The sequence below is a fragment of the Pseudorca crassidens genome, chromosome 5 (genome assembly GCF_039906515.1).
Source record: "Pseudorca crassidens isolate mPseCra1 chromosome 5, mPseCra1.hap1, whole genome shotgun sequence".
Lineage (NCBI taxonomy): Eukaryota > Metazoa > Chordata > Mammalia > Artiodactyla > Delphinidae > Pseudorca > Pseudorca crassidens.
The window spans coordinates 27,805,986-27,829,761 of record NC_090300.1 but is presented as its reverse complement, the minus strand read 5'-3'; the positions used below and the strand labels follow the sequence as shown (position 1 = coordinate 27,829,761).

The 23,776-nt window shown below is 36.2% G+C and overlaps 1 protein-coding gene across 8 annotated transcripts in view; it reads right to left on the bottom strand.

Moving 5' to 3' along the window:
• Positions 1 to 23,776, bottom strand: part of SLC9A9 (solute carrier family 9 member A9) — a 660,636-nt gene that overhangs the window by 632,937 nt on the left and 3,923 nt on the right. For 6 of the 8 annotated variants that reach the window (XM_067737585.1, XM_067737587.1, XM_067737581.1 and 3 more), the window contains 3 exons: positions 22,197 to 22,409; positions 4,807 to 4,899; positions 2,716 to 2,759 (listed from right to left, as the gene is read on the bottom strand). The gene's annotated coding sequence lies outside the window, so the exon portion shown is untranslated. Of the gene's footprint in view, positions 1 to 2,715; positions 2,760 to 4,806; positions 4,900 to 22,163; positions 22,410 to 23,776 lie in introns of all 8 variants that reach the window. The other 2 variants (XM_067737582.1, XM_067737586.1) reach the window with 2 other exon arrangements.

Here is a 23,776-nt window from a genome sequence, read left to right as displayed (position 1 = left end):
CTTGTTTAGAAAGATTTACTATTTTCTAGGAACTATTAGCTAAGGGGCTATGTCTCCTGTCTTTCATAAGCAGTTAAGAAGGAACAAGAAGGTAAATCGAATCAGGTAGTACAATCTTTAAGTAAAAAAAAATGTTCATGCTCTCCACAATAAAGCACATTTTATTTTTCTCAAGACAACATTAGAAGATTCTAATGTTTTTAAGACATTAGACAATATTAGAAGATTTAAGACAACATTTAAGACAACATTAGAAGATTCTAGATATGTAACAACATTGGCAAGTAGACTTGGAGAACATGAGCCAGTTTTATAAGTAACAGAGGATGATTTAACGTCCAAGGATGTACTTTTAAACTTTATGCAAGCCAAGGGTCTACAAGACAGGAGAGGTCATTTATGTTGTCTCAACTCCTAGAGCAATATTTGATTTGGGCCAAAGAAGTACAGACACTCCAGATAGATGGGAAAAGGGAAACGGGAAATTTTAAATAATATCAGAAGGAAACTTTTAAAGGAGTATAACATCCATCATTTTGTCAACAGTGATCTGGTTAAGGCTGAGATTTTAGAGCAGTTCAATTGGACTTTGAAATCTAAAATGTGGTGTTATTTTACTGCTCAAAACACATTTTAATACATTGATATAATTCAGTACTTTATCACTAGTTAACAACCACCAGAAAATCTGAAAAAAAATCTATAAATATCATAGTCAGAAATTCTTTAGAACTTCAAGAGAAAAAACAAAATTCCATTTTGTGAGAAAGAAAATCATGGCATCTGAGTTAAAGGAGAGATTCGAAAAGTGGTTCCAGGAGATAGTAACAAGAAAGATATATTCAGTAACAAAAGTGGTAACCAGAAGCTAGCAACAACTTTTTAGTTAAAAGATCATGAAAAGGCTGCTGGAAGAACCAAAAATCATAACCATATGTCAAGAGTAAGTACACAACATAAAAAAAGAAATTATTTAGACAAAGGGACATGCTAGGAATTAGATCATTCTCATCAAATGGTTGGACTGACTTGAAAATATTAATAGTTGGACAAAGCTTTGATGATTTAGAACCTTTACATGGTGGAAAGTAGGTGAATAAAAACGGTTTTTATACATATGGTTACCAAAGGGGAAAGGCGGGGGAGGGATGAATTGGGTATTTGGCATTAAGAGATGCACACTACTATATATAAAACTGATAAACAACAATGGCCTACTGTATAGCACAGGGAACTATATTCAATATTTTCTAATAACCTATCATGGAAAAGAATCTGTATATTATATATGTATAACTGTATAACTGAATCACTTTGCTGTACACCTGAAGCACTGTAAATCAGCTATAGTTCCATTAAAAACAATGGTTTTTATATTGCACTACCCAGCAATATTTCAACATTACCTTTCCCTTGAAGCTTAAGGATATCTGATAGTTGGGATTTGAGCAGATCAAGGCCCCAGAACTAGGAAATCACCCCCAGAGATGCTATCTTCTGGTGTGGAGGACCATATTTTCTAGAGGAATAAGTATAAACTATCATCTTTATATATTTATATTTAGAAAAGAGTAAATTAGTTCAAGCCACCTACTATGACCCTCTCAGAATTTTATGCTGGATCTTTTGCTTTTAGCTGGCTAAGAGAAAAAGTGAGAAGGCTGCATGAAACACTTTGCTGTCAACCCTGGAAGTGGATGTATCCCATCTACCACACTACTTTGTCTAGAATCCAGTCACAAGGCCATATTCATATTGCAGTTTGGGCCAGGAAAGGCAGTATTCCTATGTGGAAGGAGAAGTGGGATTGATAAACACCTAGCAATTTCTGCAAAAAAAACTGATACATGCACAAATATCCCCTATTTTCATTTTGTTGGCATTTGCAGGTATGTCTGTGCCCAACTATTAGTTTTCAGCCTTTCTGGATTAGATTGGCTTTAGATGAATCTCTTGAATCTACAGTTTATACTTGGTTTTAGCTCTATGATTTGACCTAAGAGTTTCCTCTTTCACTAGGTGAGTTTTTTAATTTAAATTTATTGATCTGATTAGCTATGTTTGTTCTTAGTTTTGTCAAATTGTTTTGTTTTCTTCTTTTAACTTGTTAATGTTTACTATAAGGTTATCTTTTTTCTTTGGTTTAGTTTTAAGCTTATTTTCTTCCTAAAATTTCAACGGTTTTCTTTTTAAAATGAATATAATCTATCCTCTGATTTTTTAGGCTTGAAAACTCTGTTTGTTGGCTTTAAACATGTATAATAATTTGGTTTTGTAGTAAATTCTTCTGATGTTCTTTCTTTTCCTGAGGAAAATGTAAATAATGTTGTATCATCTTCTAGCACTGATTGTAACTGGGATGAATTTCTATATAATTTTCTCTTTATTTTTGGAATAAGGTAATTCAGGCTATTTATTTCTGTTGCTTCAAATCCTTGCCAACTCTTGTTATTTCTAGTTATTTTAATCTTAGCCATGTGAAACGATGTGTAGTAATAACTCATTTGCATTTCAGTTTGTATTTTTCTGACAACTATTGATAGTGAGCATTCTTTCATGTGTTTGTTGACTACCTATATTTTTACATATTTATGTAATACATATAGTTTTATATAAAATATAATATAAATATATATTATGTGTATTATACATGTATAATTATACACACATATATAAAATTTGATAGATATAACATTTTCTCCCAATATGGCTTACCTTTTCATTTTCTTAATCGTGTGTTTGAAAGAGCAGAGGTTATCCTAAAAAAGAAGAATAAAGTGGGAGGCATCACTTCCTGATTTCAAGCTATCTTATAAAGCTAAAGTAAGTAAAACAGTATGATACTAGCATAAAAACAGACACATGACCAAGGGAACAGAATCGAGAGCCTAGAAACATAATAAATCCACACGTATATGGTCAACAAATATTTGACAAGGGAGCCAAGAATACTCAATGGAGATGACAGTCTCTTCAATAAATATCACAGGGAAAATCGAATATTTCTAAAAATGAAATTATACCCCTATCTTATACCTCTCACAAAAATTAACTCAAAATGGATGAAAGACTTCAAAATGAGACCAGAAGCCATAAAACTTCTAGAAGAAAACATAAGAAAAAAACTCCTTGACATATGTCTTGGCAATAATTTTTTGGATATGACATCTAAAGCACAAGCAACAAAATCAAAGATAAACAAGTGGGGCTACATCACTAAAAAGCTTCTGTACAGCAAAAGAAATGATCAACAAAGTAAAAGGACAACTTACAGAATGGGGAAAAGTATTTGCAAACTGTATATTTGATAAGGGGCTAATATCCAAAATATATAAAGAACTCATACAACTCAAGAGTAAAAAAAGCACATAATCCAATTAAAAATGGGCAAAAGACCTGAATAGACATTTCCCCAAAGAAGATATACAAATGGCCAACAGGTACATGGAAAGGTGCTCAACATCACTAATCATCAGGGAAATGCAAATTAAAACCACAATGAGATAGCACATCATGCCTGTTAGAATGGCTATCATCAAAAAGGTAAAAGATAAATGCTGGTGAGGATGTAGAGAAAAGGGAACCCCTGCACACTATTGGAGGAATTGTAAATTGGTATAGCCACTATGGAAAGCAGTATAGAGTTTTCTAAAAATATTAAAAATAGAGCTATCATATGATCTAGCGATTCCACTTCTGGAAATATATCTGAAGGAAATGAAAATGCTAATTCTAAAAGATACATGCACCCCAATGTTCATTGCAACATTATTTACAATAGTTAAGGCATGAAAACAACCAAAGTGTCCATTGACAGATGAATGGATAAAGAAGTTATGATATATATATACACACACATATATATATATATATATATGATAGAATATTATTCAGCCATAAAAAGAAGGAAATCCTGCCATTTGTGACAACATGGATGGACTTTGAGGCATTTATGTTAAGTGAAATAAGTCAGACAGACAAAGACAAATACTATATGATCTCGCTTATATGTGGAACTAAAAACAAAAACAAAAAACAAATTCATAGTAAAAGAGATCAGATTTGTGGTTACCAGAGGTGGGGCTGTGAGGGTAATTGGATAAACAAGTAATAGGGATGTAATATACAACATGATGACTATAGTTAACACTGCTCTGTGGCACATTTGAAAGTTGTTGAGAGTAAATCCTAAGAATTCTCATCACACACACACACACAATTTTTTTTTTGTATCTATATGAGATGATGGATGTTAATTAAATTCATTGCAGTAATCATTTCACAAACATGTAAGTCAAATCATTATGCTGTACACCTTAAACTTATGCAGTGCTGTATGTCAGTTATATGTCAATAAAACTGGAAAAATATAACAAAGATACCATTACAAAATCTAAAAATAACTCATTTATTAAAACCACTCCAAAAGGAACCAAGACTGTGACTGTGTCATAACAAAACACATAGTAATACAGGTTTACACCTAGAAAATGGATAATAAAACAACCCTGGGTGGGAAGCACAGGAGAAAAGAAGAGGGGCAGTTATCACCATGAGATCTTTTGGCATCTTTACATGTCATTTAAGGAAGAAAAAACATCAAGCAAGGAAAAACAAGTAAGGATAAACTGGGTGAGCATTGTAAACCAACAGCTAATAATTAAGAAGAAACTGGAAAAGAGAAAAGGAGTAGGAAAGTCAGAATCATAGAATAAATGTTAAAAAAAGAATATTAGTAGATTTCAAACTAGTCTTAAAACATATAGCTGCTCTCACATTCTACCCTGGGATGAAGTGTGGTCTTACCCTGCCAAATAGTTTTAAAAGCTGCAGTAATTTCCTGGTATGAAGAATTACTTCAGGATGTTAACGGAGTCAGGATGCTCTCCTCATTAGTACCTGCAATTTATATTCAGACAATTAGATCTCAGAATCCACATGCCCACTCTCTCAATAGCCTTTGTAACCAGTTCTCCAGTTACTTTAGTTCCTTACCTCATAAAATATATTTTATTAAATAATTTGTTAAACTATAAAATTTACAATAAAAGCATTTAAAACAAAGTTTTTAACTTTGATAAAATAAATTTAGCCTTTTTCTTTTTTTTTTTTTTTTTGGCCGCACCTTGCATCTTGTGGGATTTTAGTTCCCCAACCAGGGATTGAACCTGGGGCCACAGCAGTGAAAGCACCAAGTACTAACCACTGGACCACCAGGGAATTCCCCAAATTTATCATTGTTTTTGATTTCATGATGAGAACTTTTGGTGTTTTATCTCAAAAACTTTTTTCTACTCCAGTTCTGTGAAGATTTTTCTCCTAAGTTTACTTCCAGAAGTTCTATGATGTCTTAGCTTTTATGTTTAGATCAATGACCCATTTCAAATTAAGTATCTGTAGTTTTTGAAAATTAAATCAATCTTGCATTTCTAGAATAAGTTCCACTTAGTTATGATGTATTATTTTTATATATTGCTGAATTTATAATATTTTGATAAGAATTTTTGAATCTATGTTCCTAAGGGATATTGGTCTGTAGTTCTGTTTACTTACAATGTCTCTGTCTGGTTTTAGGGTATTAGGATAATGTTGGCATCATAAAATGAATTGGATATTGGTAATAGTTTCATTACCACTATTTTCTGAAGGAGTCTGTATAAGATTAGTGATGTTTTCCTTTTAATATTTGTTTTAATCTACCAATCCAACCGTGTGGGACTGCTGTTTCCTTTGTAAAAGGGAAGTTTTAAAATAATCGATTTCAATTTTTTAAATAGGAGACTTAACATGTTTTTCCCCCCATGCCAGTTTTAATTTGGCCTTTCAGAGTATTCTATTTTATCTAAGTAGTCATAGTTTTTAACAAAATATGTCTTTACTATTTTTTTAATGTATGTAGGCTCCATAGCGTTTTCTCCTCTTTCATTCCTGTCTTTGGTAATTTTTGTCTTTTTTCATTCTTTCCCGATCAGTCTAGCAAGAGGTTTATCAATTTTATTGATCCTTTCAAAGAAGTAGCTCTTTGTTCAACTGATTTTCTCTATCGTTTATTTTCCACTTAATTTATTATTCTATTCCTTATTTCATTCCTCCTACTTATGGTGGGTTTAATTTTTTGTTTGTTTGTTTTACTTTTTAAAGTAGAAGCTTAGATCATTGGTTTTTAAATGTTTCCTCTTTTCTAGTATCAGCACTTCAAGCTATAAATTTCCCTGTAAGTTACTGTAGTTGCACCCTACAAATTTTGATGTGTTATTTTCATTATAGTTCAAAAATAATATCATTTCATTCAGTTCAACATTTTTTCTAATTTACCATGTTATTTATTCATTGACCAATGGGGTATGTAGAACTGTGTACTTTAATTCTAAAATATTTAGATATTTATTTCAAGATAAATGTTGTCATTGTTTTCTAAATTAATTTCATGTGGTCACAGAATACATGCTGTATGACTTTGATTATTTTACATTTATTGGAACTTCTTTTATGGCTCAACATATGATCTATCTTGATGAATATTTCCTGCCCATTCAAAAATAAGATGTATTCTGTGTTGGGTGTAGTTTTCTATAATTCCAGTTAGGACAATCAGGGTGCTATTGTTATTCATGTTTTCTATAATCTTAGAGAAATTTTCTGGCAACTTATTTTATGAATTACTAAACTGTGTTGAAATCTTCAACAACATTTATGGATTAATTTATTTTTCCTTTCAGTTCTCTTAGTTTTTGCTTCTTGCATTTTGAAGCTCATTATTAGGCACACACATTTAGAATTATGTCTTCTTGATTAAATGATCCTTTAATTATTATGAGATGACATTCTTCACTTTGGTAATATTGTTTGACCTGAAATTGATTTTGTCCTATATTAATATAGCCACTTTATCTTTTTTACGACTAAAGACGTATAATTGTCTTTATATTTAAAGTGATTATTGTGGACACCATAAAGTTTGGCCTTGCCTTTTTATCCAGTCTGAAAATCTCTACCTTTTAATTGGACTGTAAGAATATTTGTGTAGATCCAAATTTCCATCTAAATTTTTATTTAGCCAAAAATAACTTCCTTTATTTTTGTAGTGCTTGTAGTGCTGGACTGTAATGATATATTTTCTTAGCTTTGTCTGAAAATGTCTTTATTTTTGCCTTTATTTTTGAAGGATATTTTAACTAGATATGGAATCTGATCAATAGTTTTCCTTTTCTTTCATTATTTTGAAGATTTTTTCCATTGCCCTCCAGCTGATATTGTTTCTAATGAGAAGTCAATTTTAACTCTTATTAATTCCAAAGCATGGAAAATGCCCCCCCCCTTTTTTAATCTTTGGTTCACTAAAATTTTTCTCTTTATCACTGATTTTCAACAATTCGATTTTATGTCCCTTGGTATGGTTTCTTGTGTTTGCTCTACTTGGGGCTTATTGAGCTTCATGGGATTGTGAGTTTATAATTTTCTTAAAATTTGAAAAAATATTTGACTGTTATTTCATCAAAAAAATTTTTGCTCCCCTCATTTGGAACACCATTTGTACTTAAGTTGGATCATTTGATATAGTCCCATAGCTCACAGAGTGAATATGTTCATTTATATTCAGCCCTTTTGCTCTCTGTGTTTTAGTTTAAACAATTGTTAATTGCTATATCTTTAAGTTCATTGATTCTTTATTTTACACTGGACAATCTGCCATTAAGCCCATTTATTGTTTCCTGTATTTTTTTTTTCTTTCATATTGGATATATTTTTCAGGTCTCAAAGTTCATTTTAGTTCTCTTTTCATAACTTTCTTTCCTCATTATAATTCCTTAAAAATATTTCTAATTGCTATTTTAAAGAATGTGTCTGCTAATATTATTTTATTTATGGGTTTGTTTCTATTAACTAATTGCATTCCTAGTTATTACTTGCTTTTTCCTGCATGTCTAGTAATTTTTGATTCAATGCTGAATATGATAAGTTTCATGTTGTTGAGTCTGGATTTTTAGTTTTCCTCTAAAGAATGCTGACATTTTTTATGTAACACAATTATTCATCCATTTGAGGTTGTTTAAAAAGTTTTGTTTGTGAGGTGCTAGACTAGCCTTAATGTGGATGTAATTTAGCCTTGTTACTAAGGTAGTACCCTTTTGGGGTCTCTGCTGAATGCCTGGACTGTTCACTAATGTTACTACACTTTGGCTGGTCTGAACTCAAATATATCCCAGGTCTGTCTATGCTCTACCTTCCTGCTTTTCATTCTGGAAAGTGCCTCCAGTTAGAAAGGGAGAATGATTGCTGGACTCACTTAAGTACTTTCCCTTCTCTTTAGAATCACAGCCTTGTGCTGCCTGTTTTCTGAAGTCTGAAAACAGTTGTTTCCTATACTTTGTCCAGTTTTTTAGTTGTATGCCAGTCTAGTACTTTTTACTTACTTTTTTTGTGTGTCTTTTTATTGTAAAATAAAATAAAATTACAGAAAAAAAACACAAAAGAAAATGAATCTTAGTGAATTATTATAAGGTTAAATACCTGCTATGGTCTGAATTTTTGTGTCCCCCCCAAATTCATATGTTAAAATCCTAATCACCAAAGGTGATGGTATTAGTAGGCGGGGCCTTTGGGAGGTGCTTAAGTCATGAGGGTAGAACCCTCACAAATGGGACTGTGCCTTATAAAAGAGGCAAAAGAGAGCTCCCTAGCCCTTTCTGCCTACTGAGAATACAAGAAAAATTCTGTGACCTGGAGGAAGGCCCTCATCCAGCCATGCCAGTGCTGTGATCATGGACTTCTGGCCTCTAATACAGTGAGAAATAAACTTCTGTTGTTTATAAGCTATCCAGTTGTGGTATTTTGTTAGAGCAGCCCAAACAGTCTAAGACTATACCTTTGTAACTACTGCTCTCGCCAAGAAACAGAAATTGACCAGCCATCCTAGAAGCTTCTCTGTGTGCTGTTTCCCTCTCACAGCCCCCTCCCACCCATATCTAGTTTCCCAACTTTTAAAATACTCATTTCCTTGGAGTTTTTATGGTTTTCAATCACTGAAGTGGGCACCCCTAGACCCTTACCCATTTTTGTTAACTTGAATTGTCTTATAAGTCTCTTTTTATATACAGGTGTTCCCTTCATTCCTTTCTATTCTTTACTATTTATCTGTTGAAGAACTGGGCTGTTTGTCCCGTCCAGTTTCTCACAGTATGAATTTTGTTGATTACGTATTCATGGTGTAATTCAAATATTCTATTTTTTCTATTTCTTGCAAACTGTCTTCGGGATCCAGAAGCTTGATAAAACTACCTTTTTATCCCTTTGGTAAGACTATAATTTTCATCTGAAGGCACTTATAGATTGTTTTCACTCAGTTTTGATGTGTGCAGCCATTTGTGTTCAATGCCTAGATTCATTAATTCATTGGTGTTTGTGAAATAGTGATAGCCTAATGTTTTTATTAGCTGAAATAAGTTTATAAGAAGACACAAACTTATTTACTATTTACCAAGTGGTATGGTTCACTTAGGTAGGGTGACATGAATGCTTGCTGTTTTCCTTTCATTGGTTTTTAAGATAATGATTTGCGACTATAATAGTTTCCTATGGCTGCTGTAACAAATTACCACAAACTTGATGATTTAAAACAACATATATTTGTTCCCTTACAATACTGGAGGCCAGAAGTCTGAAATGAGTATTATGGGGCTAAGATCAAGGTTTCAGTGGGGCCACACTCACTTCAAAGACTCTAGGTGAGAATCCCATGTCCAGGTGCTTCCTCCGTCTTCGCTCTTTGACAATGTTTCCATCATAGGGCCTTCTTATTTTCTGTCTGTAGTCAAATCTCTGTCTCCCTCATGAGAATACTTGTGATTATGTTTAAGACCCACCTGGATAATTGAGAATAATCTCCCCATCTAACTATTCTTTTTTTTTTTTTTAATATTTATTTGGTTGTGCTGGGTCTTTAGATGAGGAAGGCGGGCTCCTTAGTTGTGGCTCAAGGGCTCCTTAGTTGCGGCATGCATGTGGGATCTAGTTTCCTGACCAGGAATCGAACCCGGGCCCCCTGGATTGGGAGCGTGGAGCCTTAACCACTGTGCCACCAGGGAAGTCTCACCATCTAACTATTCTTAATCACATCTGCAAAGACCCTTTTTCCATATACAGTAAAAACTGTGTATCTCTGGAGGCCTACCACAGTGACCAATGAAATCTTTAAAAAATATTATTTAATATTATAATGAACTCACAAGTTTAAACATATCTGATTGGCTTCAATCTATTGCAATTTTTATACAAACTATGGCCAATTAGAGCCTCAATTTGACTTCTGAATCCTTGTGACATGACCCTTGTAATTTCTGATTGTTTTTCTGCTATATAATACTTCAAGATGTTCTAGCATATTTTCTGCTGTAGACCTGGAATCAATCATATCTTGAAGAAGCCTTTATGGTTTCCTTCAAAAGAAAATGATATGTCAAAAGAGTAGTCTGGAAGCTAGGGTTGCTATAAAAAATCACTGGTTGGTGATTTTTTTTTTCTAGGATTTTTCAAATTCAGGACTACAGGGTTTTTAATTAACCTTTTTTATTTTGCATCTTTCTTTTCACATTGAGGATCCCCATTCTCAAGGTCATTTAGAATATATCACAATTGCTCATTTATTTTATCCTTATTTTTTATCCCATATTTAAGTATCTTAAATATGTTGTTCCATTTCTTCCTGCATAAAGCATTGCTGTTAAAAAATCTGATAATTTTGATGCCCTTCTGAAATATGTACTCTTTTGCCTAGATTCCCAATGATTTTTTTTTCTTTTCCTTTAAAGTCCAATACCTTTACTAGAATATTTCTTGGTCTTAGTTCTTCTGGATATTCTCATGTAAAAGTGTGCTCTTTTAATGTGTATTTCACAGTAATATTTTTCAGCAAGTTTTTTTTTTTTTGCTGTACGCGGGCCTCTCACTCCTGTGGCCTCTCCCATTGTGGAGCACAGGCTCCGGACGCGCAGGCTCAGCGGCCATGGCTCACGGGCGCAGCCGCTCCGCGGCATGTGGGATCTTCCCGGACCGGGGCACAAACCCGTGTCCCCTGCACTGGCAGGCAGACTCTCAACCACTGCGCCACCAGGGAAGCCCCAGCAAGTTTTTAATATTTGTTCTATTCCCTAGATGTTCTTGTTTCTTTTTTTAGGGACTCCTATATCCGTATGCTGAATCTTCTTTTTAAAGCTTCAATATTTGTCATTTTCCCTCAAATCTTTTTTTATTTCTTAATTTTTTTTTAAAAAACTCCCTCCCTTTAATTTACTATTTCTTGTAAGGCATTATTTGTTGTATTTGTGTGTGTGTGTGTGTGTTAAGTGTTTTTCTTCTAATTTATTCTTCAGTTCTGAAATATTTTTTTTTTTGTTTTTTGAGCTTTATTAGCTAATTTCTGAGTTTTTCTAATTTTTGTTTTCATATCTTGTATCTTTTCATTAAGCAACATTAAGTCTCTTAGCTCATTTTGAAATGGTATGTTTCAGTTTGCATACACGTTGAGCATGTCTTTCTAGTATGTTTTCTTTGCCTGCAGGGTTATTCTGTTTCTTGTTGTCATCTTTTCTTATAGTTACTTGTATGTTATTTGACTTCAGTAGTTTTCCAATGTTCATTTTTACATGGATTTAATTTGCATAATTTCTTAGATTTGGTTCAGATAGCTTTTCTAACTTCTCATGAGCTCCCTTTTCTATAGTTTATTATATTAGTAAAACTATAAGTGCTTGCTTGGTGCAGTTACCAGCTCCGTTTCCTTCTCCCTTTTCTCTGGATCTTCTTTTTCCTTTGTCTTAGTTGTTCCCATGCTTAACAATTTTGTGTCATCCCAGCAGTTTCTCTTCAGTATGAGACCTTGTACTTGAAGCAAGCCCTAGTCTCAGGTATGAGAATTTATGGGAATGAACCAACTCTAAGACTTAGGTCTGATTACTGGAATATGCTACACCTCTCCCAGTTTTAGCTGCTGTTCTCAAATTGAATTGCCATGATTTCCAGTGAATACTTTTAGTTTATGTGGGGTTTTTCTGTTCTCAGCTCTGTCAGATGTCCCTTGGCTTCACACTGCTTTCCGCTACATAGACATTGATAAGACACAGGTCTTATGACTATTGTCCCACCTGATTGTATTCTGGGGTTTGTGAGGACAGCCAGCCTGTTGTTTGTTTGTTTTTGGCTTTGTCATCTAGTTGCAATGTCTTTTTATATGGGGATTCAAAAGATCTCAAACATATGCTACCATCTCCATTACCACCTTCTCAGAATCTCACAGTTATTTAAGTGAGATGACTTAATATAAAAAAGTTATTTAGATGTTAAAGAACCAAAAAGCATAAAAAGAACTCTTTGTGACAGCCTGGAGGGGTGGGATAGGGAGGGTGGGAGGGAGGGAGACGCAAGAGGGAAGACATATGGGAACATATGTATATGTATAACTGATTCACTTTGTTATAAAGCAGAAACTAACACACCATTGTAAAGCAATTATACCCCAATAAAGATGTTAAAAAAAAAAAAGAACTCTTGAATATCACAGAGCTAGAAACTGCAGGAAGCAACTACCATATCTAGAACTGGGAAACTGGAGAAGTGTTTATTGCTTGGCTGGTGCTGGCATTTCTGAGTTCAGATGAGGGGACTCATGGAGTTGGGATCCAGCTCTAAGAGAAGCTGGAGCAACATTCGTGTTGGTTTCCCTGAGGGGGCATAATCAGCATGATATTTGAAAGACTGCACACTACAGTCAACTGCTGCTGCTGAAAGGAAATGTTAGTGCCACAGTGAAGTTTTATTGGGGTGATGCTAATAGGAACAAGAAGAAAATAGTGAGAAAAAGAAGAGTTTCTTTCCTCCTCCTTCTGGCCTATGATCACCCTATACTTCTCCCTATCGCCAGAGCTTAACAGGGAGCAAGCTGACAAATCAGAAGTGCTATTTCCAGAGGTCTAGTTGCAGCATCACAAAGCAAAATATACAAGGGTCAATTTGAAGCTGAGAGATAATACCTTAAAAACTGGCTTATAACTGTTATATTCTTTGTAAACTGTGACTTTTATCACTGCATCATCTTTATCTTAGTACTTTTAACCTTTTTATTTGATCTGACATGAATGTTGCCTTTCCTCCATTTTTTTTGTATGCTGTTGCTTATCTCTTTTCCTATTTTTTATTTCCAATATTTCTTCACTGCTTTAAGTGTGTGTGTGTGTGTGTGTGTGTGTGTGTGTGTGTGTTTAGGAATACACTGATAGGTTTTGTTTTTATCAACTCAATCTGAGAATCTGTTTTACACAATGGGGAATTTAAACATTTGTTAGGATTTATTCCTTTCACCTTATACTTTGTTTGCATTCTTATTTTTTGTTGTTGTTTGCGGTACGCGGGCCTCTCACTGTTGGGGCCTCTCCCGTTGCGGAGCACAGGCTCCAGACGCGCAGGCTCAGTGGCCATGGCTCACGGGCCCAACCACTCCACGGCATGTGGGATCTTCCTGGACTGGGACACGAACCCGTGTCCCCTGCATCGGCAGGTGGACTCTCAACCACTGCGCCACCAGGGAAGCCCTGTTTGCATTTTTAAACATTTTCCTTTTTTCCTTCTAAATATTTCCCTTACTAGTTCCCTCTCTGATCATTACTATTACTTATATTTTTCCTCTTTATAATCAGCAAATTTTATTATACTTTTCCGTTCAACTGGTGATTATCATTTTCATATACTCAAAATGAAACCCATATGAAAGGGTTATATGAAAATAAGAAACCAATTAATTCTGTTTTTAGGTGCTCTGCTCCTTCACTGGATGAGCCCTTTAGAATACTTTTACTTCCCCTCTCCCCACCCCCAAGGATTTATTAGCATATTTTATTGATAATTACCTTTAGTTAGTCTATTATCAGGGATTCCTCACATATGCCACTTCTATTTCAAGAATCAACAGTCTGTACTCATATTATACATACTCAGCCTGCATCTCTGTTTAGATTTCTCTTCAGGTAACAGATGTGTCAGAGCTCATCACTCTTTCATCTAGTCCATCTTCCCATGTCTTGAGGGCTGTATTTTCTTTCATTTGTTTGTGGTTTGATTACAGTCCTTTCCTTTACTATTTCTTCAGTTGTACTACTGAGTGATATAGTCTATCAATCTTCACATATTTCCAAACAACTTTCTTTGAAATTGACAATTAAATGATATCTTAGTTATATTAGCATTATTGGGTCATAGTCCTTTTTTTCAATATAAATGATACTAAATTTTCCTCTTGCTTCTCCTATTGTAAGTAAACGGTGGTCTGATTATTTTTCCTTCATGATTTATTCTTTTACCAAGGAAGACAGACTTTTTTCTTTATCCTTGGAACTTAGAAATTTAAGATTATTTCTAATATGTCCATAACAAGATAGTATTAAAAGTCAGCATGTGAATAAAGAAAGTTGAAACCTCAACAAAATGACAGGTCCTTAAGATATTAATGAATAGATTCTATGACCTTTTCTAATTGCATGATATTGGCATATCTTTCAGGTAGTCATTTTTGTTTGCTCATTTGTGACTGCTGATATTTCCTTTCTCATTGTCACTGAGGTCCTTTCTTCTCTTTTGCCTATAATGCAATTCTTGGAATTGGGCTTTCATTGTACTGCTGTGTAATATAAACCATGATAATTTTGATGTATTAAGACATTAGTTATGGTTGCTTTGCTATAGCTGATGGGAACTCCCCTCCTTTTCTGCAATGTCATTCTTAGTAAATAACAAAGTCTTATTTAAAATTTGGAGTCTACGGTCTTATTTTCCACAACAATGTTTTCATTCATCAATCCTGCCTGACTGAGATCTTTTATTCTGCAGATGAATGTCTTTCTCTAGTTCAGGAACATTTTTTCTATATTTTTTTATATGAAATGCTACTCCATCTTTTACTCTTCCTCCCTTTGGAACTCCTGTTACTCACTGTTGGGTCTTCTGTATGTGTCTTTCAGTTCCCTGGTCTTTTTTTTTTTTTTTTGCGGTACGTGGGCCTCTCACTATTGTGACCTCTCCTGTTGCGGAGCACAGGCTCTGGACGTGCAGGCTCAGCTGCCACGGCTCACAGGCCCAGCAGCTCCAGGGCATGTGGGATCTTCCCGGACCGGGGCACGAACCCGCGTCCCCTGCATCGGCAGGCGGACTCTCAACCACTGCGCCACCAGGGAAGCCCTGATCTTGTCTTTTATGCTTTCCATCCACTTGTATTTTTGTTCTGTGCTCTCAATTTTCCACCATTTGATGTTTCATACTATTAATTCTGATATATGATTTATGTGCTGAGTTTTTGGCTTTTTATGTGCTGAGCTTTAAAGCTCAAAAATTATGATTCAAATCCTTGGGTTGGGACAGCGTGAGATAGGGATAGTAGTTAATGTGCTCCTAAAATTTCCAGGCTAAAGATTCAGGCCTGAAATAAGCATATAAAATCAGCAGAAATGAAGAAGGAGTAATAAATTGTGTTAGTTCGCTGGGGCTGCCATAATAAAATACCACAGACTGGGTGGCTTAAACAACAGATATTTATTTTCTCAAAGTTCTGGAGGCTGGACGTCTAAGATCAAGTGCCAACAGTATTGATTTCCTCTGAGGCCTCTCTCCTTGGTTTGCACATGGCTGCATTCTTGCTGCCTCTTCACACGGTCTTTTCTCTGTGTGTGCACACCCCCTGGTGTCAGTTTTTGTGTCCAAATTTCCTCTTCTATAAAAGCAAATGACTAAGGCCAAAAATAGCTTCTCTTATGTCAAGAAAGCCATGCCTGTTTAGGCCCAAAATAGCTTCTCTTATGTCAAGAAAGCCATGCCTGGTTCTCTTTCTCCAAGGATTTCCCCCCTACACTATCTGCTTCACTTTCAGTCTTACCTCCCCAGCACACCAGTCAGATTGGATTAGGACCCACACTAATGGCCTCATTTTAACTTAATTACCTCTTTAGAGACCTTATTTCCAACTATGATTATACTCTGAGATACTGGGGATTAGGATTTCAACAGATGAATTTTGGGGAAACACAATTCAGCCCATAACAATTGTCACTGTAAAAGTAAATACTTGCTGTTTATTCACATCAACTAATTCCTGTATCAACTAGGTTTCCAACAATTCAATTCAATTCTGACAACAACTCCCAGAGTTAGCATCAGGATCCACAAGTGTCTCAGTTCCACAAGAGTGCCCCCACTAGAAACACTGGCCACAAATGGGGTGCCAAAATAGTTACATTTCTGCTCAGCAGACTAAACATTCAAGGGTTCCCTCAACCCTCTCAATAGGTTTGGTAACTCACTAGAACAACTCACAGAACTTAGGAAAGCATTTACTTATGACTACTGGTTTATTATAGAAGATATCATTCAGGAACAGTCAAATGGAAGAGGTGTGTAGGGCAAGGTATGGGGGTAGTTGTGTGAAGCTTTCATGCCTTTTCTGGATGCGTTACCCTCCCAGCACCTCAATGAGCTTACCAACTGAAAAACTCTCCAAACTCCATTGATGAGGGTTTTTAAAGGAGGTTTCATTAAGTAGGCATGATTGATTAAATTATTGATAATCGGTAAATAACTCAATCACCAGCCCCTCTCCCTTCCTGGAGGTTGGAGGGTAGGGCTGAAAGTGTAAGCAGATAGGGTAGGAGGTCCCAGAGAAAGAGAACCAGGCATGGCTTTTTAGACATAAAAGAAACCATTTTTGGCCTAAGTCCTTTTGTGATCCAAGCCTGGCCACACTGTTTGCCCTTGAACAGGTCTCAGTAATTAATGATCTTAAGAGAAGTGAGGCAATGTAGGTACAAAGGAAAAGCAGTCAAGAAACAATAGTTCAGCGATAAAAGAGTCCTAGTTCCTCCTCAAGGGATATGCAGAACACTCTGTTACATTTCTTTGAGTTCCACAGGAACTAAGGCCCACACCCAGGTGGAGGATAGTAACTACATGCTGAGACCTCAGACTGGTGGAACCTAAGGAATGATGATGTTGACCTTTTCTGACCCTCAGGACTTTAATCAACTAAAGCTTGGACTTGGTTGACCTTTGCTTCAATTCAATGTTAAATTCTCCTCTGCTTAAGCCCCTTCATGAATATGCATACACTGCCCAAGCCCCTTCATGAATATGAATGTACCCTTAGCTTAAAACTTCCCCAGTTTTGCTGTTTGGGGAAGAATGCTTTGGGAAAGATCCCTGGTGTTCTCGTTACTTGCTGCAAGTAATAAATCCTTACCCCGCTCTTTGGCTTGTTTGTGTCTTTTGGCACTCACTAAAAGGCGAACCTGTTTTCAGATAACAAAAGTTCCAAGCTTCTAATCATGGATTGCTCTTTCTGGTGACCAGAACCCATCCAGAAGCCATCTAAGGGCCTGCCTTACCACTAAGGAAGTTCCAGAAATTTTGGATTTGTATGAGAAACTGGGGACAAAGACCAAATATTTTTCTATTACACCACATTTATGCAAAAAGGTGACACACTGGACTACAAGATGCTTTTGAATCCTTGATGAATACAGACTGAGAAAAATGCCATTTAAATGTTATAAGTATGTCTGCCTTTTAAGAGGTTAACTTTACCTTTAGATTGTTTCTTTGTTCTAAGAAAGCCACAAAGTGGGCCTGTAAACTAAATCAAGTCATCTATCTATTCCTGAGAAAACCACAAGAATCTTGAATGTAAATATCTTAGAGCAGCTAAGAGTTTTGTTTTGTAAATTAAACGTACCTAGGTATCAGGTTTCTACAAGTTTTGTGGCTTCCTTGGCAAAAGTATCCTTTTCTGTTTGGATCTAGATTGCCCTGTGTATTATTTTTGTCCTTTTTCTTTGAACAGTTGTAGGAACTCTAGTGGTGTAAAAGAAGAAAACTCTAAGAAGAGAAAGCTGACTGGAAAGGTGACACAGAAATCAGTTGCAAACTCAGCCAACTTTAGAGACCAAGCAGGTGACATAAATGTGTGTGAAACTGTTCATTCTGAAACTATATTTAGTGGTGAGTAGTTTAGGGGTAAAACTGGAAAGTTTGTGCCTTCTCAAGGAATTTAATTTCAAAAAAGTTTTTGAAACACTCTGAAGTAAGTTTAGTTTCCAGCTATGGTGGAGTAAGAGGGACCAGATTTTATCCTCCTGCCATAACAAATAGAAAATTGGACAAAATATATGAAACAATGGTTTTCAGACTCTGGGCAATGTCAGCACAGGACAGTGATCAATGACCCTTTTAAAAAGGAAATAAGGAAGGTAAGCCCTATTTTGCCCAAGCTTATTTCTGGAGTTTCCAGGTTGCATCATATGAAAGGGTACCCAAACAGAAATCAGCAGTCACACTAAATTAGGGAATTGGAATTTGGTGTTTAAGGATGCCAAGTTTTCTATAATTTGCAAGATATAATGATGTTGAGGAGATATAATAATGTATAGAAAGCACTGCCGAGATCTGTAGAAGGCTGACCTAGAGTCTTGCTGAGGATTAACCTGCACATTGAACTGTGACTTTTAAAAATACCTGTGGAATTTGAAAGTAATTTTTAAAATAAATTTTTTCTTAGTATTTTCTCTGAAATTACTTCCAGTTTTAAGAGAGGAAACAATGTAAAGAAAATGTAATTCACTGGTAGTCATTTTGGTAGAAACAAACATTCCAAAAAATGAATAAACATACATGTTACGATTTAATGATTTTTATAGGAAAGTTTTTACTATTTACTGTTGGTCATTGCTTTGGTATTTAAGACTTTAACACTGAACTAGTTTTTCTCTCTTGATATTGAAGATTACTTAACTGTTTTTTAAATTGTCTTTCATTATCTACAGTTCCATACTAAGTACTAGTGTCTTAAAGACTTGGGAATCAAAACCAAGTCCAAAAAAGAATTAAAATCTGCCCTTGGGAATTCCCTGATGGTCCAGTGGTTAAGACTTTCACTGCCAGGACCCAGGTTCGATCCCTGGCGGGGGAACTAAGATCCCACCAGCCACGCAGTGTGGCCAAAAATAAAATAAAATAAAATCTGCCCTTATATAGAGTTTAAAGCTTCTTTTAAAATACATTCTAGAACGTCAATTACTGTATTTACTACTGAGTCTGCAAACTAATAGCTGCAACTAGGTACTACCTTATGTTAGAATGATATAACATTTATAAATATATAAATTATTTTTACATTTCAGTTTAATCCACTAAGTTGCTATTTTTACTTTGTCAACAAGTTCTAATAATTTTTTTTTTTTTGCGGTATGCGGGCCTCTCACTGTTGTGGCCTCTCCCATTGCGGAGCACAGGCTCCAGACGCGCAGGCTCAGCGGCCATGGCGCGTGGGCCCAGCAGCCCCGCAGCACGTGGGATCCCCCCGGACCGGGACACGAACCCGCGTCCCCTGCAGCGGCAGGCGGACTCTCAACCACTGCGCCACCAGGGAAGCCCAAGTTCTAATAATTTTTTATCATTAATTAGATCACTACACATGTTTTACTTATACAATTATTTCAGTCCTATTTTCTAAGTATCAGGCAAATCTTAAAGGAAGCTTAGTTATAATAAAGGATTATGTAATATTTCTAATCCCTTTGATGTGATTTAAGATTTTAATCCCTGACTTTGAAACTGAGCAGGATCCTTCCGGCCCCTCCCAGGTACAAAAACCCCTCCATGTCTCCTGGTTCTTGTTTGCAGAAAAAGACTTTAGTCTCCTAGGCCTTCCCTGAGTTCCAAAGAACAGACTCAAATGGTTACTAATTAGGGAAGTTAGGGGACACAGAAACAAAGGAAAAAGAGTAAAGTAAGAAAAGTAATGATAACCTAAACCAGTGGTCCCCAACCTTTTTGGCACCAGCGACCAGTTTTGTGGAAGACAATTTTTCCATGGACCAGGGTAGGGGGATGGTTCCGGCAGTAATGTGAGCAATGGGGGGGATGGTTCAGGAGGTAATGCGAGCGATGGGGAGTGGCAGATGAAGCTTCCCTTGCTTGCCCCCTGCTCACCTCCTGCTGTGCAGCCCCAGTTCCTAACAGACTGCAGACAGGTATCGCCTGCGGGTTGGGGACCCCTGGCCTAAACAATAGTTCAGTGAAAAAAAAAGAGTTCTAGTTCCTTCTCCAGGGAGATACATAACGATCTGATGAATATCTTCCAGTTGTTCTGCAGAAACTAAGACCCCCTACCCAGATGGAAGAAGGTGGACTACATGCTGACCACGAGCACATAGACCCCAGACTGGCTGGAACCAGAAGGCTGACGGTTAAGATTCCTGAAAGGTCATGCTGTTACCTCACCACCAACCAATTAGAAGAAAATCCCTGAGCTGCAACCCTCATCCCAAATGCTGCCTTTAAAAACCCTTCCATGAGAGCCATTGGGGAGTTTGGGTCTTTTGAACATGAGCTGCCATTTCTCCTTGCTTGGGCCCCTGAAAATAAATGCTGTAGTTTCCTTAACCACAACCTAGTGTCAGTAGATTGGCTTTGCTACAAGGCAGGCAAGCAGACTCAAATTCAGTTCAGTAGCAACTTCTCAAAAAATAACCAGAGCTTTACTATTTCCTGGAAGAAAAAAAAAAAAAAAAAAAAAGGAAAAAAAGGGAAAAAGCATCAGTTTGTTATGTATATCCTTTGAGGAGGAACTAGGACTCCTTTTTTTCACTGAACTATTGTTTAGGTTATCATTACTTTTCTTGCTATACTGTTTTTCCTTTGTTTCTGCATCCCCTCTACTTTCTACAGAAAGTATAAGGCAGCATAAGAAGTACAGAAAAGTAGTAAATGATCTGTCAAATTGGATAGACCAGTGAATCAAGTATATCTCTATTGTGAACTCAGTTCTATTGGCCATACTCTGTAATTAGATTATACTGGATAATAAGACATCTCTACAGTTAGTTCCTGTGACATAGTGATTTATAATAAAAAAATACATATTTGCCTTTGGTTCCTGGCCCATAGTTCCAAACCCTTGTAACTTCTTGAGCAGAGAGCAATGTGAGCACCTTTTGTTATAATATTTGGTCTTTTGTCCTCAGTTCCTTAAATCACTTCAGAGCCATCAAGGTGAAGTGGGTATCTTGTTATTCATAACAAGCCCCCTTCCACCACAGCTGGCTTTTGTTAATGAGGAGACTTTTGGAGAGCACCTAAGGATGCAGCTGGTTGCCAGGGGAAACAATTAGTATACAGGATTGGAACTTTCAGTCCCTCTCCGTGATGAGGGGAGAGGCAAGAGGAAAGGGACTGGAGGTGGAATCAATCACCTATGGCCAATAATTTAATCAACTGTGCCTATGTAATGAAGCCTCCATAAAACTCCAAAAGGATGGGATTCAGAGAACTCCTGGGTTGGTGAACATGTAGAGAGTCGGGAGAGGGGCACACTTGGGGAGGGCATGGAACCTCTGAGCCCTTTGCCCATACCTTGCCCTACGCATCTCTTCTATGTGGCTGTTCCTGAGTAATATCCTTTTATAATAAACCAGTAATCTGGTGAGTAAAACGTTTCTCTGAGTTTTGTGAGCCACTCTCACAAATTAACCCAACCCAAGGAGAGCATATGGTAAGAAGCATAGGTGATAACCTGGACTTACACGACCGGCTTCTGAAGTGGGAAGGGGAGTCTTGTAGGATGGACCCCTTAACCTGAAACCCAAAGAGGGGGTCGAGGGAACCTCTGATTTGTAGCTGGTTATCAGAAGCACAGGTAACAACCTGGGCTCACAAATTTCTTCTGAAGTAAACAGCAGTCTTGTGGGACTAAGTCCTTAACCTGTGGAATCTGATGCTCTCTCCAGACGTACAGTGTCAGAATTGAGTCAAATTGTAGGATATCCAGCCGGTGTCAGATAATTGCTTATTTATGTGGGGAATGCCCTCCCATACACATACACCCCACACACAGGAATTGGTGACCAGAATCTTTAGGTCCCCAAAATGGGATTCTTAATTATTTACCTACAGGGTTTATAAACCCTTTTATAAGGAAAAAACCAAAAACGTCGATATACATCAACAACATAATTCTGAATACTAAATACACACTACATTTGATATCCAAGTGCAAAACATAAATGGCCTTCCTCAGCTGTGGCTGACCTTTATGACGGGCACAGCCATTAGGCTGAAGACTACGGCAGATCTTTTACCTATACATGTGGTTTCCGTGAAGGGATCCTTACTTAGAAAGTAGTCCGAGCGGTAGCTACCCAGAAGATTCTGTTGTTCTGAAAAGGGCAGTTGTGGTTCTCCCAGCTTTCTGTCATGCTTGCTTAAGAGGAGCAATGGGCTGCAGCTGCCAGCATCCAGCAGAGGTGGCAGGAACATCAGGTGCATAAGCCAGTAGATTCAGAGGGGTAGGAGACATAAAATGTGAGGCTTATGAGGAAAAGAGACTGTCAAGGGAAAAAGAAGCAAAATTACCCTAGTGCACAAATTCATAAATAAGGAATTTCTTCCTTATTTATGAATCTTTAATATTTACTTATATCTCAATATTTCTCAAACATGTAATAAAGTTAATATGTATGCACCTGTCTCTCCACTGGACTCTGAAAACCCAAACCCTCAGAATCTTGTACTTGGGTGGAATTGAATAAGAGGCACTTCCAGTATGTATGCCAACTCATAAAGTAGATAATAAAAACGCTAATTTACATAAGTTTTGGTTTAACTTTTCAAAAGTTCTTGACAACTGGGTGTGTAAGTGATCTCTCATTGAAATGGTATTAATTTTTTTTGTCTTTGCATATCTTACGTTCTTTGCTGAAAAAAGCTGGGAAAAAACCAGAAGTACTAAAAATTTACTAAGAGAAAATGTGCCTCTCTGGATTAGCGTAGTCAAGGTAGAAAACTCTTATGTAACACTACATGTTAATCTGAATTAATATACATCAATACTTATAAATTGCAGTTGAGCTAATTTGAATTATTCTAAGTCAGAAAACTATATGATTCAGTTATCTCAAACAAAGTCATGGTTTTGAGGTTTATTAGTTTGAGAAGTCTATTTTTTACATCCAATGAAGCCAACTGTTTGATATTAAACTTGTCCTAAAAACACCTGTGTATAGTGTCATTGATTTAAAATACAATAAAATGTGCTTAAAATTCTCTTGAAACACTGAACAGCTTTTAACTACAAAACCTGTTCTTATGGTACATCTAATACACATAAATGAGATAATTAACATTACTTAGTAGAAGAGTTACAGTTAACATTGTCAAGTGTTTGAATTTTAGGTACTGGAGTTGGAAACAGGGAAAAGACCCCATCATTTTGTGGGAAAATGACAGGTCTTTTAATTAGACTGAAAGTAATATATATTATTATTATTCATATTTTGATAGGTAGCTACAGGTTTCAACAGCTAAATTAAGCTTAGAAACACAAATGTGGCACTGAGGTAAATGGACATGGAAAATTTTACTTGTATCTTCCTCATTCTTTTCCTCTCAATCTCCCCCATCTCAGTAAATGGTAACTCTTCCAGTAGTTTGGGACAAAAACTATGCAGTGATAGCTGATGCTTCTCCTTCTCTCACATCCAAACCTTGAGTAAATTCTGTTACATCTGTCTTCGGAATATAACCAGAATGTTCTTACCAGCTTCCTTGCTATCAGCTGTCATTTCTAGTTTGGATTATTACAATAATATTTAATCCTAAAGTGTTCATTGCTTCAACTGTTCATCTATCCACCCATCCAACAACTACTAATAAACAACCACTTATATCAGACACCGTTTGGGGTACTTATGTA